The sequence below is a fragment of the Megachile rotundata genome, chromosome 12 (genome assembly GCF_050947335.1).
Source record: "Megachile rotundata isolate GNS110a chromosome 12, iyMegRotu1, whole genome shotgun sequence".
Classification (NCBI taxonomy): Eukaryota; Metazoa; Arthropoda; class Insecta; order Hymenoptera; family Megachilidae; genus Megachile; species Megachile rotundata.
Window position 1 is genome coordinate 7070136 of NC_134994.1, and position 17405 is coordinate 7087540.

At 40.6% G+C, this 17405-nt stretch overlaps 1 protein-coding gene across 1 annotated transcript in view; it reads left to right on the plus strand.

Annotated features, from left to right (window-relative positions):
• The window catches only part of LOC100878659 (CD151 antigen), an 88969-nt gene that overhangs the window by 17657 nt on the left and 53907 nt on the right, over positions 1-17405 (plus strand). The gene's annotated exons all lie outside the window — the stretch shown is intronic.

Sequence of the window (17405 nt, forward strand, 5' to 3'; positions counted from 1 at the left end):
GAACCGAAACCTTTGCCGCGGTTAAACGATTTATTGCAGGGCCCAAGCGGTTCGGCGCGTAAGCCATCATCAATAGTTTTTACTTTGGAATACGGGTTACCGGGGACCCTATTGTCTATCACATCCGGCCCGAACGAATCTTACCGTAGACATGCACGTGTCATAAACCAGCTACAGCTGTACCTCTCGCTTAAACAGTTTTTGACGAACAAAAAGCATAGAGTTTTTCTTGACCGTTACTTCGGAAACGCGAGGGTATTTAGGCGATCTTTTGTATAACAAAAATACAGTCGAACGTTGAAGCTTACACGGTTCGGATCGAGAGTTGAAGAAGTCAATCGTGACTTAGAAGTTTCCGCGTAACGCGACGCAGCATAGCCAATGCAGGGTGGTTCGGAAATCATTCACGACACCATTCGAGTGAGACCCTGCACTCCTCGAATGGGCCACGGTAGGGTGGTTAAGTCACACACTGTATACTGTTCGTGCGAGTCCTACACCCTCGAACGGGCCACGGTAGGGTGGTTAACGTACACACACTGTACACTGTTCGGGCGAGCCCTACACCCTCGAACAGGCCACGGTAGGGTGGTTAAACGTACACATCAACATGATCTGAGTGAGTCCTACTTCTCAACTCGATCATCGTGAATAATCTCACGCAACGTGAATTATCACTCAAACGAACAACGCTGAGCGAGACTCTGTTCTCCTCAAACCGAACGACATTGAACGAGACCTTGTTCTCCTCAAAACTATTCACATTCAATACGCCGCCAACACAACGTACACATACTCGTACACATTTTCATCCGTAGAGTCATTAACGAATACATATTTTTGTAAGGGGTTTTTTATGCCGCAAGGCTTTTTCCCCTAATTCGAATCGCTAGAGCCAATAAACGATCACGACTTTTCAGGCTCAATTGTGTCTAAACAATTTTTATTTACCCTCTTCCTCAATCGAATTCATATATTCCTTGAAACACGAAATTTCTCCATGTTGGACAGATTTCGACGATACAGGGTGGAAGATTGGAAAGGGGTTTAAGAAATTTAGGAGTTTGAGAGTTGGAAATTTGAGAATTTGGGAATTTGAGAATTTGGAAATTCCACGCGTAGTAGCTCAATGCGTGGTAATCTCACGCGTAGGAATTCCATGCTTGGTAATCTCACGCGTAGGAATTCCATGCTTGATAATCTCACGCGTAGTAGTTCCATGCGTCGTACCTCCACGCGTAATATTTTCACCCGTAGTAGTTCCATGCGTAGTAACTCCGTGCGTTGTAACTCCACGCGTAGTAATTCCATGCTTGGTAATCTCACGCGTAGTAATTCCATGCGCGGTAATCTCACGCGTAGTAATTCCTTGTTTGGTGATCTCACGCGTAGTAGTTCCATGCGTCGCAACTCCACGCGTAGTAATTCCACCCGTAACAGTTCCATGCGTAGTAACTCCATGCGTGGTAATCTCACGCGTAGTATATCCACGCGTAGTAATTCCACGCGTGGTAATCTCACGCGTAGAAATTTCATGCATGGTAATCTCACGCGTAGTAATTCCACGCGTAGTAATTCCATGCGTAGTAACTCCATGCGTGGTAATCTCGCGCGTAGTAATTCCATGCGTAGTAATTCCATACGTAGTAACTCCACGCGTAGTAATTCCACGCGTAGTAACTCCATGCGTAGTAATTCCACCCGTAACAGTTCCATGCGTAGTAACTCTATGCGTGGTAATCTTACGCGTTGTAATTCCTTGCGTGGTAACTTCACGCGTAGATTTGAGAATTTGGGAATTTGAGAACTTGGGGATTTGACAACTTGGAATTTGAGAACTTGGAATTTCAGAAATTGGAATTTGAGAACGTGGGGATTTGACAACTTGGAATTTAAGAAATTGGGGATTTGAGAATTTAGGAATTTGAGAATGTGGGAATTTGCGAATTTGATAATCTGAGAATTCTTAAACTTGTGAGCTTGCAAACTTTGGAATTTGGAAATTTGTGACCTTTCGAATTTAAGAAATTTGGAATTGAAAGATTCCACTATATGAAAAAAAGAAATATAGAAATTTGGGAACCACAGATCCAAATATTGAAGACCTTGAAATTAGCAAAATTTGCAATTATAAATTCAAAGAAATAAAAATTTGATCATTTCAAAGACTTATACAATACCATTGACAATGAAATAAAGTTTGAAAACTTCCAAACAGTGAGTGAATACTCCAAGCACCATTGTTTTGACGGTATTTTTCTCTCTTTGTTTCGGAACCGGACGAAGCTCGGGAAATTGGCCTTATTGTCAGCGAAAATGTCGATTTTGCGTCCGACTGCACTTTACGCTCGCGTGATCGTATTCTCGTTCAGAGATGCAACCATGTTGCTCCGTAATGGGTAACGTTGACGTAGTCGCAGCCAAATCCGGCTACGTATGGACACGTGCGTCCGTCACGTGTTCGTTTCTCTTTGTCTTGATCCATCGTTGCAACGATTACCACGGGCTGTCGTCCAACGGACATTAATCGTCGCCGGAAATGCAGCTAAATTCCCACAAATCCAAATCTTCGTGTTCATTAATCCTTGTAAACTCAACCTGCTACATTCTCAAATTTTTACAATCACAAATTTATATTATTACAAATTTTTTAGATAAAAATTCACATATTATTAAATTTCAGTATTTTCAAGTTCTTACATAACCCAAGTTTCAATATTTTCAAAATTCCTACATGACCCAAATTCTTATATTCCCAAATTTCTACATCTTTCAATTTCTACAATTATAAATTCCTACATCCCCAAATCTCCACCTTGCAAAACACCTAAACTTGATCACCACAAACTTCAAAATTAACTAAAAAAGAATCAGCAAATGAAAAATCTACCACCTTCAATTTTTCATATAAATCTTGTTCCAAATCCACGACTTTCTGAACCCAAAATATCGTTTCTTGTCCACAAATTCTTCCGCCCATCCGCATACCAAACGTCCTGAAGACACAAATGATATCAACTGGTAGCATCCCAACGTAATTACACCGAGACATCATGTCAAGACGTACTCAGCACGAGACCGTTTTCCTTGTCTTTCGATGAGAAGAGAAAACTAGCATAGTTCTGCCAGTTTCCGTTTATAGACGCTCGTTAGCTTCGTTAGCTCCGTTGCATACGTTAAATCCTAATTAGCCCAATTTAGCTCGATGTGCAAGCCAGGGGGTTCCCGATGGATCATGAATTGCTGTAACAACGTTCCGATGTTGTTCCTACGGCGTTCGTAAACCGTTTTCGAGCGATTGTTTTGCTTTCGTCGGTGGATTGTTGTGAACCAACAAAGTTGATACGGTACACTGATTTTTGTGGCTGAATCGTTGGAAAGATAATATGAAGAGCAGTAGTAGCTTTTAGTAGTAGAAGAGATAAAATACACTCGTAGTAGTTTTATGCGTGGTAACCTCACGCGTAGAAATTCCATGCGTGGTAATCTCACGCGTAGTAATTCCATGCGTAGTAATTGCACGCGTGGTAATCTCACGCGTAGTAGTTCCATGCGTAGTAAATCCACGCGTTGTAATTCCAAGCGTGGTAATCTCACGCTTAATAGTTCCATGCGTAGAAATTTCATACATGGTAATCTCACGCGTAGTAATTCCACGCGTAGTAATTCCATGCGTAGTAACTCCATGCGTGGTAATCTCACGCGTAGTAATTCCATGCGTAGTAATTCCATGCGTAGGAACTCGACGCGTAGTAATTCCACGCGTAGTAACTCCACGCGTGGTAATCTCACGCGTAGTAATTCCACGCGTAGTAACTCCACGCGTGGTAATCTCACGCGTAGTAATTCCACGCGTGGTAATCTCACGCATAGTAATTCCACGCGTAGTAATCTCACGCGTAGTAAATCCACGCGTAGTAATTCCATGCGTGGTAATCTCGCGCGTAGTAATTCCATGCGTAGTAATTCCATGCGTAGTAACTCCATGCGTGGTAATCTCACGCGTAGTAATTCCACGCGTGGTGATCTCACGCGTAGTAATTCCACGCGTAGTAACTCCATGCGTGGTAATCTCACGCGTAGTAATTCCACGCTTAGTAATCTCACGCGTAGTAAATCCACGCGTAGTAATTCCATGCGTGGTAATCTCGCGCGTAGTAATTCCATGCGTAGTAATTCCATGCGTAGTAACTCCACGCGTAGTAATTCCACGCGTAGTAACTCCATGCGTGGTAATCTCACGCGTAGTAATTCCATGCGTAGTAACTCCATGCGTGGTAATCTTACTCGTAGAAATTCCATGCGTGGTAATCTTACGCGTAGAAATTCCATGCGTGGTAATCTCACGCTTAGTAATTCCTTGCGTAGTAACTCAACGCGTAGTAATTCCATAGGTTCTGCTAAGGTTGTTATTTCTTCAAACTTAAGGATCTCCCTAGTGGATCTCCTTAGGATCTTCTTAGGATCTCCTGAGGATCTTCTTAAATTCTTTCAACGTTGTTTCAAGGTGTCGAGGTCTCTCCCTAGGTTTCCTCAATATTTTTGAATTTTCCTATCTTCTAAACTCTTCAAACTTTAAACTCTCCCCAAGTTCTACATTCTTCCTAAATTCTTCCTTTTGAATTTTTTCTAAACCGTAATTTCTCTCTAAATTCTACAAATTGTAACGAAGATAACATATAATACTGATACGAGTTCCATAAAAATGAGACGACTAAAAAATAGTGAAATCGCAAGCGACACGACAATTTGTTCGAGTACCCGAAGGTGAGCTCTGCCGACAAATTTTTCAGCAAGAAAAGATCCCGTATCTTCGGGTCTGAGGACGAGGTCCTCCAGAGAAGCGGCACCAGCCAATTGGAAGTCGTTTCTACTCGTCCTGGGAGTCACGAGAACGAACGGTGACTAATAATACATCGTGAGTCACGATGTGAACCGTGACATAACCTCGAATATCCTAAGTCCTCTTCTCCGGTGTTCCGTCTCTCTTCTTTCGCCGAACTACCGACCCTTTGCTTTTCCCTTTCTCACGTGCACCTACGCGATTTCTTGTCGACTTCGCGGGATACCTTGTAAAATATTAGAGCCTGCGAGCAGCCTCGACAACAAATAATCAGTCGTCGTTCTCTGCTATATTGCCGCGTAGGCGGAAGCACCATTATCTTGCATCGTCGGTGTCGGTAAATCGAACGTTGATCGTTTCAATAGTCTTTACGTAAAACAAACCAACCATAGTTCTTTCTATTTTTATGCATTTTTTAAATGTAGCACTTTATGTATAATGTTTAATGTTTATTATCTAATGCTTAATATTTAGTTTAGTTTAATGTTTAGTGTCGGATACTTATTATTTAATGTCTAGTGTTTAACGTTTAATTTATATTGTTTAATGTTCAATATATATTGTTTATTGTATAATGTAACATATGTGGTGCATAATGTTTAATATATGAAGTATGTATATGAAGTACAGTGCATTGTGTTTAATATATGACATATGTATATGAAGTACAATGTATAATGTTTAATATACACATGTGGTGCATGATGTTTATTATATATACATATGTATACAACTTGATACACGATATACATGAAATTCAGTACGTAATATGTAATGCACAATGTACAATAGATAATTTATACAATATATTGTATAATATACATATATGATATGTGTGTACCCATAAAAATGGTAAAAGCACCCAAAAGCCTTCATGCAAAAAATAAGACTAAAAACAAATGAAAATATCTCCAAAGAAAAAAATAAATATAAACAAGTATAAAAACACTAAAAACTTCAGAAGTAAGAAATAAGAAGATTCAAATTTTGCATGAAAGCACCTGATCGTTCAATAAAATGATACAACGCGATCATACAGAGAATCAGCTCGAGCAAAACGATTAAGCTACCTGATGCAAATAAACGGATTTGTTTGCCAAAGTTATTCGAGATATAGTTGTCAACACGATCACGGTTAATGGAAGCGTACATTCGTCTGTAAATACCGTGTACACACCGCAGCTGTAAATGATTTCGTTAAAAGGATAGCGAGCAGGCGGCGAACAGGAAAAATGGTCGATTAAATTAATTCCTCGACATGGGTGCACTTAATACACGGCGGTAACAGGTATCATTCCGATCTGAGCGATACGAGGACAAGCGAAAGATCCTTGTCGGCTGTAGTTAGTCGACATTTTAGCCTGGTATGCTGCCTCGTTACACTAATTAGAGAGCAGAAAGTTTCTTCAGTGGCCGTCGTGTATCAAGGATGAGCACCGTTTAGAAAATTGATCCGCAACAACCTAGTCAAAGATATCGATATTGTTACATGTTAAATTATTGCTCGTTAGATTATCATGCGATAGAGTGATATGGATTGTGTCAATACCCGGAAGAGTTGCACGTGGAATTATCACGTGTGGAGTTACTGTGTGAGAGATTAACTCGTGGAGTTGGGACGCATGGAATTACTTTGTGTGGAATTACTACGCGTGAAATTACCACGCATGGAATTACTACGCGTGAGATTACCACGCATGGAATTACTACGCGTGAGATTACCACGCATGGAAATACTACGCGTGGAATTACTACGCGTGGAATTACTATGCGTGAGATTACCACGCATGGAATTACTACGCGTGGAATTACTACGCGTGGAATTACTACGCGTGAAATTACCACGCATGGAATTACTACGCGTGAGATTACCACGCATGGAATTACTACGCGTGAGATTACCACGCATGGAAATACTACGCGTGGAATTACTACGCGTGGAATTACTATGCGTGAGATTACCACGCATGGAATTACTACGCGTGGAATTACTACGCGTGGAATTACTACGCGTGAAATTACCACGCATGGAATTACTACGCGTGAGATTACCACGCATGGAATTACTACGCGTGAGATTACCACGCATGGAAATACTACGCGTGGAATTACTACGCGTGGAATTACTATGCGTGAGATTACCACGCATGGAATTACTACGCGTGGAATTACTACGCGTGGAATTACTACGCGTGAAATTACCACGCATGGTGTTACTACGCGTGAGATTACCACGCATGGAATTACTACGCATGGAATTACTACGCGTGAGATTACCACGCATGGAAATACTACGCGTGGAATTGCTACGCGTGGAATTATTATGCGTGAGATTACCACGCATGAAATTACTACGCGTGGATTTACTACGTATGGAACTACTACGCGTGAGATTACCACGCATAGAATTACTACGGGTGGAATTACTACGCGTGGAGTTACTACGCGTGAGATTGCCATCTAGAATTACCTATACGTAGAATTACTATGCGTGGAATTAACTATACGTAGAATCATCACATATGGACTACTCATAGAATTACCCATATTAATGTGACACCACCAATGACTCCAACCTACCATAAAATGGTCACAACAGAAATATCATGAACGAATTGATCGAGCGTTTAAAATAATTATGATGGAGTGCATTCGGAGTTAGAAGTTAGTTCAATTTGACTACGTCAGTGGAAGAGTATTAACACGATAGAAAGTGTTAGGAGAAGAGTAGAAAATCAGACGGATGTGAAAGGAGAGACGCGTTTAAATTAACGTCATTGCTAGAACACGTTCCAGGTTGAAATGTATGGAACAGAAAACGGAGGAGGTAGTTTAATTTCCTTTTCTTCAGCCGGTAACTACGAAGAAACGGCACCGTTAACCGTGTTTCGTTCACCCTCGGTTGACACACTTAGTTTCCCTGTTCGCAAAACGTTACTTTATTAGCAAACCCCTCGAAGAATATGAACATGCTAAACTGTTCCGAAGAATTTTCCAATGCTGTCCTCTAGCTCGGAATCGAGATAAATCGTTGAATTACTAATTGGTAGTTCGGTCGGAAAACGTGGCAGTTGGTTTGATTAATTAATATCACACGAATAAATTTATTGTTCCATACTGCCGACGACAAAATTTGAATGAATAAATATTCATGTTGCCCGAAGGGGCATATCATATACCGCACAAATAAACGGCTAATTAATGCTCGCTTCAAGTCGTTTATTTTCGCCGGTTAGATCGATAATAATATCCTGAATTTAATATGTTACGATGAATGTTCTGAACACGAAACGCGTTCTCGGTCAGTTGAATGTTATCTCGGCGAACGAAAATATGTAACTACCGGCAGATATTCGATATTCCCTTATGTAAACTTCCCAATACACATTTTTTATTTATTTTTACGTACAGCTTCCGTGGAAAATTTTGCAAATTTTAGGATGTGTTACGAAATTCATAATTTAATTGTTTCAGAAGGATTTTACTTTTAGTTAAAAGGTGTTGAAGGATATGTGTTACGGTTATTAGGTTAATTCTATCCGTGGTAGTTCCATGCGTGGTAATCTCACGCGTAGTAATTCCATGCGTGGTAATTCCATGCGCGGTAATCTCACGCGTAGTACTTCCATGCGTAAGGAAACCACGCGTAGTAATTCCACGCATAGTAATTCCACGCGTAGTAATTCCATGCGTAGTAATTCCACGCGTAGTAATTCCATGCGTAGTGATTCCACGCATGGTAATCTCACGCGTAGTAATTCCACGCGTAGAAATTCCATGCGTAGTAATTCCATGCGTGGTAATCTCACGCGTAGTAATTCCACGCGTAGTAATTCCACGCGTAGTAATTCCATGCGTAGTAGTTCCATGCGTTGTAACTCCATGCGTGGTAATCTCACGCGTAGTAATTCCACGCGTAATAATTCCACGCGTGGTAATCTCACGCGTAGTAATTCCACGCGTAGTAATTCCACGCGTAGTAATTCCATGCGTGGTAATCTCACGCGTAGTAATTCCCTCGCGTAGTAATTCCACGCGTAGTAATCTCACGCGTAGTAATTCCATGCGTGGTAATCTCACGCGTAGTAATTCCACGCTTAGTAAATCCACGCGTAGAAATTCCACGCGTAGTAATTCCATGCGTGATAATCTTACGCGTAGTACTTCCATGTGTAGTAAATCCACGCGTAGTAATTCTATGCGTGGTAATCTCACGCTTACTAGTTCCATGCGTAGTAACTCCCCACGTCCTAACTCCACAAGTTAATCTCTCGCACAGTAATTCCACACGTGACAACTCCACGTGTATCTCTTCCGCGTATTGACCCAACCCATGTCACTCTATCGCGAGATAATCTACCGCCCAATAATCTGACCTGCAATAATACGACATATAATAACCCCAAATCGAATACAACGCGTGACAAGTTACCATTTCGTCTCGCAAAGATTTTCTTGGCAAGACAAAGTTTTCTTGACGAGTAGTTACACAGATTTTTCTCGGTAAGTTGAATCAGAAAATGTCCAATTATAAGAGATTGCATGACGATTTCACGAGCGAGACGGTTAACGGCGCTTCAATTGGCCTAATCGCAGTCACTTGGCCAGGCAAGTCCCCGCCGGGCACCGACGTTCACGACCCGTTTATTAAATAAGAGCAAAGGCCACGAACTATTTGCGAAGTGGGACGAATGGATTAGATTTCCTGTTGCGATTCTAGTCAAGCACACGTCCGCCTTCTACGGCGACGACGACGACGACGATTGATGAATGCACCGATGGAAATCGTTTCAATGACGATTGCGGGCAGGGGCGTTTCTTACTGGCCGTGAGATCGTTTCACCCTTCTCGGCCACTGAAATATTATTGAACATAATGGAAATGATTGCTCGAGTGCGATGCGGGTGAATAAACTTCACACGATATTTGTGAGTGAGACGTATCTTTTGTATTGTCATAATTTAATATCTTTGTATGATGATAGATGTTTCATGAATTTTACTAGCTTCAATATCATTTATTATGATATCTGATTCTTATGATATTCATATGATTTTATCATGATATCCGTATGATCACGTATACTATTATTAAAGTATTAAAGTATTATTATAATGTCACATTGTGGTTTACAATATCGTAACCCTATAGAATTTCTTGTTTAAAATTCAAAGGAACTTTTCTGAGTTTTGTGAATTGTCGAGGCAGTACGTTGAAAGGATATTAAATTAACAATTTCCATTGCGGAATGTAATGAACGTTTCAGTACTAATTGAATCGTGATGTAATTGCATATAATTATGCCACGGTTTATTAACCCTTTAGTAGCTCATTAGCTGTCCCAGGAAAATCTCCTCTGAATTCTCATTTTTATTAAAAAGTAACCATGAATAGTCTATAAAATGGAGGATATTAATCCTCCATTGTCATGCATTAAATACATCCTCCATTAATGTAATTAATTTCCTCGTACCGTATTGAATTTAACAAAATTGACAAAAACCATTTGACTTTAACAAAAAAGTGTCAAATATAATTAATTCCTGTGCACATAATTAAATTTGAAGATAATATACAATAGTTGGTGTGAAAGGAAATTGAAACCTTAAAGGTTTTATATTTTTCCCATAATTTTGCAAGAAAGTTGATGATGCATTTACCTGCAGAAGCAACGACGTAAATATTCAATTTACTGATGAATTTCATCAAGTATCGGAACATTGCGTGTCCAAGTGGAGATTTTGCAAGCTATCCCGAGGGAATAGCAGCTGATAAGATGGTCGTTCCTTAATAGAATCTCCCCTTGTTGTCGATGTTAGGCCAGCGGCACTGGATATTAGCTTTGTAAGTAGATTGTACCCTATGGACTGCTCAAATTTCCCTGCCCGAGGGCTGATACCTTGAAATCCTGTGTAATACAGTTATCTACCATCCGTTGCTCGGATATCTATCACGTTGTTTTGATCCCGACCACGTAGCACGAATTTTCCAAATTGATTTATCCTTTGTGCCGCTGACACAATTAGCGTTGTGTCGCGTCACAATCGCGGTGGATAATAAAAATAATTCACATTCAATAAACTCTGTTGAGTCAATTACAAATATATGGAAACATATTATGGCGAAGCGAATACTTCATTGCAATGGACTTCACTTTCGCCGTTAAGTATAGGTTAGGATTGAAGGTCGTTTGCTTTAGTAACTTTAGGTAAACCTTCAGGGAATCAGAAAAAGAATAATGTAGATTTATTGGACGTTTCCCAGATGTAGAATTGTTTCACGTGTGCGCTTACTGAACAAGGAGTAGCACGAATACAATTAGAGTATGCATAATTTCCAACCGGAGGATTTGCAGACGTATTATTTCTATCCGTAGGATTTCCATATGAAGAATTACCATGCACGAATTACCACGCGGAGAATTACTACATATAGAATCACTGTGTGTAGAATTACGACGCATAGAATGGCAACCCGCAAGATCTCCATACGTGGAATTACTATCTGCAAGATTTCCATACGTGGAATTACTACCCGCGAGATTTCCAAGGATATAATTTCTATCCATGGAATTACCATGTGTAGAATTACTATCCGCAGAATTACCACGAATAGAATTACTCCACGCGTGGAATCACCACGTATAGAATTACTCACCGCGTAAATTTACTACGCATAGAATTACCACGCGTGGAATTAGTCGACGCGTAGAATTACCACGCGTGGAATTAGTCGACGCGTAGAATTACCACGCGTGGAATTAGTCGACGCGTAGAATTACCACGCGTGGAATTAGTCGACGCGTAGAATTACCACGCGTGGAATTAGTCGACGCGTAGAATTACCACGCGTGGAATTAGTCGACGCGTAGAATTACCACGCGTGGAATTAGTCGACGCGTAGAATTACCACGCGTGGAATTAGTCGACGCGTAGAATTACCACGCGTGGAATTAGTCGACGCGTAGAATTACCACGCGTGGAATTAGTCGACGCGTAGAATTACCACGCGTAGAATTACCACGCGCAGAGTTACTGCGCATACGAATTACCACGCGCAGAATTACTGCGCATACTAACTACTACACGCAGATTTACTGCGCATACAAATTGCCACGCGCAGAATTACTGCGCATACGAATTACCGCGCATACGAATTACCACGTGCAGAATTACTGCGCATTCGAATTACCACGCGTAGACTTAGTCGTTGCGTAGAATTACCACGCGTATAGAATTACTCGACGCGTAGAATTGCTTTACGTATAGAATTACTCGACGCGTAGAATTACCACGTGTATAGAATTACGCGAACGTAGAATTACCACGCGCATAGAATTACTCGACGCGTAGAATTACCAGGCGTATAGAATTCTTAAACGCGTAAAATTACCACGTATAGAATTACTCGAGGCATAGAATTACCACACGTAGAATTCCTTGATGCGTAGAATCACTGCGCATAGTATCCGCACATGTAAAATTACCATATGCAAGATTATCACAGTTTCCACCTACAAAATTGTTATTCATAGAATTACGCCGACATAGAATTACCACCTGTAGAATTTCCACGCATACAATATCCATGTATCAGGCCCCCCACACGGATTCCCGTCGTATAAAATTGCCATCTATTAGATACGCAGGTGTAGAATTGTAGCGGTAGAATTTTCAAGCACAGACTTACCATACATTACATCTCCGCACGTATAATTATCGTCCACTGCACCGTCACGTATCATTTCACCCATTAAATATCTTTGTAAAACTTGTTATTTAAGATGTAACAGATGCAAAATATTGAACATGATCCCTAATTCATTACGGATATTAATATTATTACTAACATTACCCGGCTCGCGTATCAATATTTAATTATCTACTGGGCGTGGAAAAAAGTCCATTAATGGCGAAATCGATAAAAAATGGAGATCTCCGCGGAGCCCGATACGAAAGGACGAATTAAAACGTAACGGCTCCGCGTAAATTCACCGCCGAGGCGAAAAACGGGCAGGAATGGAGAAACGGAGCTAAAAATTTGCGAGTTATAATTCCCTTTGTTTCGAAACTCGTGGAATTCTTTTTTGCTCGTTTTTGAAGGGGGAGAGATCGTCGCGACAAAAAGTGGTTCTCGAAGAGAATGCTGGAAGCAAATTACCCCAGTTGGCTGGCTAATGAAACACGACTTAGCGACTTTAAAATAGAAAACATCTCTGCGAGATTCGTTTCGATCGATCAACCTCTGGCGATACGGAGAAAAAATGTAAGAAAACATAAGGAAAATCGAGTTGGCGAAAAGAAACTCGCGGACAAGAAACGTGCATAAAATTGTAAGGTTGTTGGAAGTTAAATGGCTGAAAGAAGAGGATCCATTTAGCGAGTGAAAGCAATGAAGAAGGTAAAGGGTGTTTGGAAAAAGGCGTCGGTAAATAGTCCCAAGGGGCGTTCTTTCAATCGACCGAACGAGATTCGTGGACGGAGAAAGGCTTTGATCGAAAAACACGGATATTGTTGACGACTGACGGACAAGAGGCGGCTTCGTAAGCTTTAGAACGTCGCTAGGGAGAGAAAAAACATTTCAGACTCTTTTATCTTCTCCTTCGTCTACTATTTTCTGCCTCTTCCCTTCCCGAGCTTCTGTGTAAGCTGCGTCTCCGTGATATTCGATTTCAACTTCTGAAGAGCTGAAATTCGCGTTCCGCCATTCTTCGTGAATATCGGGAATCAAATATCTACCTGATATAATACTATACAATAAGTTCGGAATATCATTATAATATGTTCAGATCGATAAAATTGTGAGCAATAAAAGTTGCGTCTAATTAAGGTGGAATTTCAATTAAAATTCCGTGGCAGGGATCTTGTAGAACTTTTTTTATAAAAAACTATGTTAAGAAAAATTAAAATAGCTTCGGGGCAAAAAATTAATATTTAATTTCAAGACATAAATATCTGTATTAAAATTTCACTTAAAATTCCAAGGAAGTACTGGTTTCATGCGTTGTGATCTTACATGTAGTGATTTTACACATGATATTTTTACACATGGTAATTCTATGTATAAGTAATTCAACGCGTGGTAATTCTACGTATAGGTAATTCCACGCATAGAAATTCTATGTATAGGTAATTCCACGCATAGTAATTGTACGTATAGGTAATTCCACGCATAGTAATTGTACGTATAGGTAATTCCACGCATGGTAACTCCACGCGTAGTAATTCCATGCGTTGTAGATCCACGCGTGGTAGTCTCACACGCCGTAATTCCACGCGTGGTAATCTCACGCGTAGTAATTCCATGCTTTGTAAATCTACGCGTAATAATTCCATGCGTAGTAGTCTCACGCGTCGTAATTCCATGCGTAGTAACCTCACGCGTAGTAATTCCATGCGTTGTAAATCCACGCGTGGTAGTCTCACGCGCCGTAATTCCACGCGTGGTAATCTCACGCGTAGTAATTCCGTGCGTTGTAAATCCACGCGTGGTAGTCTCACGCGCCGTAATTCCACGCGTGGTAATCTCACGCGTAGTAATTCCATGCGTTGTAAATCCACGCGTAATAGTTCCATGCGTGGTAGTCTCACGCGTCGTAATTCCACGCGTAGTAGTCTCACGCGTTGTAATTCCACGCGTGGTAATTTCACGCGTAGTAATTCCATGCGTTGTAAATCCACGCGTAATAGTTCCATGCGTGGTAGTCTCACGCGTCGTAATTCCACGCGTGGTAACCTCACGCGTAGTAATTCCATGCGTGGTAATCTCACGCGTAGTAATTCCATGCGTTGTAAATCCACGCGTAATAGTTCCATGCGTGGTAGTCTCACGCGTCGTAATTCCACGCGTAGTAGTCTCACGCGTTGTAATTCCACGCGTGGTAATCTCACGCGTAGTAATTCCATGCGTTGTAAATCCACGCGTAATAGTTCCATGCGTGGTAGTCTCACGCGTCGTAATTCCACGCGTAGTAGTCTCACGCGTTGTAATTCCACGCGTGGTAATCTCACGCGTAGTAATTCCATGCGTTGTAAATCCACGCGTAATAGTTCCATGCGTGGTAGTCTCACGCGTCGTAATTCCACGCGTGGTAACCTCACGCGTAGTAATTCCATGCGTGGTAATCTCACGCGTAGTAATTCCATGCGTTGTAAATCCACGCGTAATAGTTCCATGCGTGGTAGTCTCACGCGTCGTAATTCCACGCGTAGTAGTCTCACGCGTTGTAATTCCACGCGTGGTAATCTCACGCGTAGTAATTCCATGCGTTGTAAATCCACGCGTAATAGTTCCATGCGTGGTAGTCTCACGCGTCGTAATTCCACGCGTAGTAGTCTCACGCGTTGTAATTCCACGCGTGGTAATCTCACGCGTAGTAATTCCATGCGTTGTAAATCCACGCGTAATAGTTCCATGCGTGGTAGTCTCACGCGTCGTAATTCCACGCGTAGTAGTCTCACGCATTGTAATTCCACGCGTAGTAATTCCACGTGTGGTAATCTCACGCGTGGTAATCTCACGCGTAGTAATCCCATGCGTTGTGAATCCACTCATAGTAATTCCGTGCGTGATAATCTCATGCTTAGCAATTTCGTGCGTAATAATTCTACGCGTTGTAATCTTCCGCGCAGTAGCTCCACGCGTAGTAACTTCACGCTTAGTAATTTCACGCGTAATAATTGCAGCCTTACTAATTCCTTGCATAATAATTCCACACGTCGTATATACGATATAAGTACAATTAAACCTCCCAATACAAAACCCAAACTTAACTAAATATTAAAACAGAAAATTTTCCCCTCAACAAAATATTGTCATTAGAACAACTGAAAGTTCTGTCGTAGTCATCATAAATTCAATTGTGTCGATAAGTTTCGCTATAATAGAACGTCGAAAAGTTTCGAAAAACGTAACAAGTTTCCACCGGAAGCGACGTCCACGGTCATCGTTCGCCCGCAATTTTGCGAGAAAAGAAAAGTTCGGAGAAACGTGTGGCGTGCTTTAAACGCTCGATTCCCTACTGCAATTGCAGACGGTTCGCATTAACGGCTCGTCGTGGCTTATCGCGGTAAATGCCTCCGCTCGTAAATCTGATCGCGTTTACACGCGTGCGGTTGTTTACGCTATTCCGAAGCGGAAATCGCAGCGAGTCCCGAAATCGGCCGACGATTCGCGTTAAGGCTGGCTTATCGCAGGCGAACCGAGTAAAGGATCACTGAACGTTAATTCGGAGACGAATGCGATGCGGATCTTCGTGAAACTGGTTCTAAATTCACTTTCTTTGTTTCGAATTTAAATAGATTGTAATGTGGTGCAGTTGGGGGATGTTTAGAACAGTGAGGGACAGATTGTGTGTTCTTTGGAAAGCTTGTGGGTATTGGGCAAAGTGAGATGATTAAGGAGATGGTTGTGTGATTTGGTTTAAGGAGGTTTAAGCAGATTTTGCTAATTTTTAAAAATCCAAAAATTCAAGAGTCCAAAAAGCAAAAAATCTATGATGAAAATCCAAAAGTCCAAAAATCTAAGAATTTAAAATTCCGGAAATTAAATATACTCTTAAGAAAAGAACGACAATTTTGCATTTGAATTCGTTGTGAAAAATTCGCAAGTTCATTCGAACAGACATCAGACCTGATAGATGTAAATTTCGTCAAAGAATATTTGACGTGAAAATATATCGTGGATAACGTTCGATGAACGGACAGATATTTCACGGGGATTCGACGGGATAGAAAAATTCTATTACATCGAGAGCGGTTCAATCGCTCGGGGAATACGTTCTTATTTCGTCCATGGTGGCTGCGTGCTTCGAGTACGTTTGTCGAATGGACCTGGCGGCTCGCAATTGCCAGACCATCCTCTCGACATTCGGCGAAAAATAGTGGACAGGTTGGGGAATATAAGGGGAGAACGAGAATGAACTCGTACCTCGAGACCTGAAGAAAAAAAAAGAAAAGACCGGGTCGGAAGGAATAAACCTTTTTCGCTCTTTTCACGCGATCCTTTGAAGAGAGAAAAGTCGATGGAGAAAAATATTGTTGGGAGTTGAAAAATTTCATTATACTAATTTATTTATTATGAATACATATTTATGAGCACGTCACATGAATTAATCGCTTTTAACTTATATAATGTACATTAAATTATATGCATTTAACTAACATCATGTACATTGAATTCATTGTATCTAATATATATAATGTACATTAAATTAAATGCATCTAACTTACAACATGTATATTGAATTCATTGTATCTAACTTACATAATGTAAATCAAAATTGAGTGCATCTAACTTACATCATATACATTGAATTCATTATATCTAACTTACATAATGTAAATCAAAATTAAATGCATCTAACTTGCATCATATACATTGAATTCATTATATCTAACTTACATAATGTAAATCAAAATTAAGTGCATCTAATTTAGATGATAAATTAATAAGATAAATTAAATGAAGAGCATCTAACTTATATAACATAAATTAAATTAATTGCATGTAACTTGTATAACATACATTAAATTAACTACATGTAACTTATATAACATAATTT